Genomic DNA, 3,972 nt, shown 5'->3' on the forward strand with positions numbered 1-3,972 from the left:
GAATAAGTTATGTTAAATTATGTTTACCTTCACTAAACTTCAAGCACCCCAAGTATAAAATTCCAGGCAGTTACCACTATGCAATTATAACATTTTCTCATTAATTATGCAAATTAAGTCTTAATTTGCATAATCGATATCTGCCTGTGTTTCTCTCGTTGTTAATAACATATGTCACAAGCTTGAACTTCCTATCATGGAATTCAGTTGATTAATAGAATTTCCTCATTAATTATGCAAATTACATCCATATTTGCATAATTGTAATATCATTATGTCAAGCATTACTCAAGCTACCTACATACCAAAAATCATGATGATCCATCAAGCGGTTCTTGAGTTATCCTCCTTTAAACATTAGGCTTAAACCCCCCTGCAGTTCTAGAGCAAGCAACTAAACTAGCAACTCACGTCACTTCTTCCCCAGCACAAGACCTACCTGCCATCAAAATTTCGTCACCCTAGCATGTCTGGATCATGAGATATCAAAACCGGAAGTTCAGCTGCAGTACCATGACAAGCCGCCAGGGGGCCCAAAATCTAATCAGTTCGAGCTCTCATCAAGACCTACCCATCTACCAAATATCAAGATAATCCATCTAAGCTTTCTCGAGTTATGCTGTTGACAGGCAGACACACACACACACACACGGCCAGGAAAACATAACCTTCTCCAATTCTTGGCGTAATAATCTACAGATACAGGTAATAATCTCACAAAGTGAGTCATACCACATGTCGATGTCCTGTTGTGACTTATTCACTTTTTGCATACGGTCAATGAGATTAACCAACGCTCTACGGCTTATATCAGAACGCAGAAAGTCATCTGTCGTCTTTCTACGTTTACAGCGAGCCTTAGCACTGGCCTGTGGTACAGATTGTAGGGCCTCTTCAGTCTAAATGTCTCTTCAGTCCTACAAATAACAGGGAGTGATCAGGTAATCTATAGCGGTCACCTATCAGGCTCATACAGGAAGTACCACATGCCTCAGCCAGGTGAGTTCATATTCAAACTAGACTTCGGAGGTCTCATGCCTTCGACAGTGTGATATTGTTTTGGTGGGTGTTGTGTGTATGTATAGTGTAGGCTTTTTGGAAATGATTATCGTAGTTATAGTGGTCAAAGAGTATTTTTGTGAACGAAGCAACATACCATTTACCTAGCCTGTACCATGTCTTTCTACGGAAATACGGAATGTAGAATTCGTCATTTGGTACAGGGGTGCCTTGAGCATATGCTCAAAGAATGACATTTTGCATACTTTGGCATACATCACTTGAAAATTGTGTGAAACAGGTCTTTTCTGCTATTTTCAGACAAAAAAATGTACATTTGCAACACTACCTTGAATTTGTGTAAAATAAGGTTTTTTTCTGCTCTTTCTAGGCAAAATGCATTTATGTCCTTGTATTAAAACCGAACGACCTGAAATTTGTTATAGATGTGTCTTAGGCAAATGCCAAATGAACTTAAGACATAGTTTGGCATACACCACTATAAAATTATGTAAAATGGGTCTTTTTGCTATGCCCAAAGAACAGAGCTAACAATGCTGTAAGGTAGCAGCACACAGCATTAATGGGCGACTGTGACTATTGAAAGTAGTACAGAGAATATGTTAATGAAGGTTGGGTAAAAGGCCTGATAAGAGCGCCAGCCAGACGTAAATTGCGCTGTATGGTGTACGCATGTATCGGGTTTGAGACTGTATAATTTGAATTGTGAAGGTTTTGCAGTTCGTGTATAAATGCGCCGTATTACGCAACTGGCTTTCCGGGTGAGTCGGCTGCAGTTCAGGTCACGTCCGTAGAGGGCGATTTAAAAGTGTATGTTACGAGCAGATACGCCGACAGGATTTTTTGGTTTCTAGATACTTTGTAGTTTGTGCCTTCTTCTCAAACATATTCGATTTTCGTATTTGTGAAGTGCACCCTACTGTAATTTTTACCGCGTCGAAGTGAGTCATCTTGGGGTCCTTAACTATAGAAATCCATATAGGGCGAAAACTGTGTTCTGGTACCGTAAGGGGAGGGACCAGCAAATCGCCATGCGCAGAACTAGCAGTGTGTACACCGATTTATTTTGGTACTTCTTTTTTAAAAAAAATTTTTCCTGGGCAAATTTTGCTCCGAAAGGCCCAGTTTTCTGGTAAGAAGGACAAAAGAATGTACATTTTTAAGGTATGGCCAAAAAGTGTGACATTTTTCATGGTTTGACCTTTTATTGACCTCTAAATACTTGTGATCTCCATGCCGGTATCCAGTAGCGCATGGCTTGGGGGTTCCAGGTCCCCAGATGAGTTTTTAATAGCCTATCGTCTGTCAACAGCATAACTTGAGAAATCTTAGATGGATGGTAGGTGGCAGGTCTTAATGAGACCTGGAAATGATAAGATTTTTGACCCCCTAGCGGCTTGTTATAATACTGCAGCTGAACTTCCGGTTTTTAAATCTCATGATCTACACATGCTGGGGTGACGAAATTTAAATGGTAGGTAGCTCTTTTGCTGGGGAAGAAGTGGCGTGAGTTTGGGCCCCCTAGCGGCTTGCTCAGAAACTGCAGGGCTAACTGTTTGAAAATATTTAAAAGAGGATAACTCAAGAAACGGTGGAAGGATCGTCGTGCTTTTTGGTATGTAGTTAGCTTACGTGATGCTTGGTATAATTATGCGGCAATTATGCAAATCTGGATGTAATTTGCATAATTAATGGAGAAATTCTATTAATTCTATATCAGCTGCATTACATTATAGGACTATTTACAGATATTGATTATGTAAATTAACACTTAATTTGCATAACTAATGAGAAAATGTAATAATTCCATAATGCTAACTGCCTGGAATTTTATACTTTGGGTTGCTGGTGTCTTTTCCAAATTTAAAGTGACCAGTGTTACTACAGTAACGTACGGACCTCCCACGACGCCAATTTCCGACTTGATCTTCCTATCGTCAACGGTAACTTGCTCAGCAAAAATCGTGAACATCCATTTGCAGATTTACGAATTATCCCGCTAACAACAATAACGACCACCACAAAAGGTCAAATTCAATGACATGGGAACCCCCCCACGAGGCCCATATCCGAACTTGACCTCCGTATTCTCAACGGCGACTTGCCCACTGAAAATCATAGACAACCACTTAAGGATTCCCGAGTTATCTGACGAACAACAAAAAACTCAAACACAAAAGGTCAGCTCCAGTCACGTAAGAACCCCCCCCCCCCACGAAGCCTATTTCTGGCCATCACAATGCCCACCACTAAGACAACCTGCCTGCCAAAAGCCATGAACCACCTAAGGGCTCATTCTTGTCATCCATTTAGATTTAAAAGCATAATAATAATAATAACAAGGGTAAATAAACAAGAATTAAAAAATAACAGTTACTAAACTTATTTCTCTCAACAAAATTCAAGTGCGATATAATAAACATAAAGAACGAATGGAATACATGTATTGGAACAATGAGATTTTCCAAAATAGGTAATTCAGGAAGATAAAAGAGTAGGTGTTCAGTATACTTTTGGAGACTAGGGTGGTTTATGGTATATGTTATCAGCGTACACTTAAACAATAGAAATTACGGTATTATTTGAAAACTGTTCCATATTATGACACATTTGTATTTTACTGAGGATTATGCTAATGAAGTGCAAAAAGAGGAATATGGAGTTGATTTTTTGCCTGGTACAATAGCTATGTACGAGTGAATTGGGGTTTAGTTATTAACTTTGATGTCGGATAGCGCCTGAACGGCTTGCGCTAGTACCGTCAAATTTGGTGATTGGTTGGTTAATTGATTAGTTGATTGATTAATTGATTAATTGGTAGGTAGGAATAGCCTTGCTTACCTTATAAGACAGGTCAGATCTGGGCTGCAGTAAGACAGGCCCGGTGAATAAAGGCCCGGGCTCTGTGGAAGCTTGGCGTAATCTGGTCTTGTGATGGTAGGTCTGATCGAT

At 39.7% G+C, this 3,972-nt stretch overlaps 1 protein-coding gene across 3 annotated transcripts in view; it reads right to left on the minus strand.

The window, feature by feature from the left end:
* The window catches only part of LOC109469333 (carbohydrate sulfotransferase 12-like), a 46,265-nt gene extending 42,293 nt beyond the window's left edge, over nt 1–3,972 (minus strand). For all 3 annotated transcript variants that reach the window (XM_019767837.1, XM_019767836.1, XM_019767838.1), the window contains exon 1: nt 3,862–3,972. The gene's annotated coding sequence lies outside the window, so the exon portion shown is untranslated. The remainder of the gene's footprint in view (nt 1–3,861) is intronic.

The sequence above is a fragment of the Branchiostoma belcheri genome, unplaced genomic scaffold, assembly GCF_001625305.1.
Source record: "Branchiostoma belcheri isolate BF01 breed outbred unplaced genomic scaffold, Haploidv18h27 scaffold20, whole genome shotgun sequence".
Lineage (NCBI taxonomy): Eukaryota > Metazoa > Chordata > Leptocardii > Amphioxiformes > Branchiostomatidae > Branchiostoma > Branchiostoma belcheri.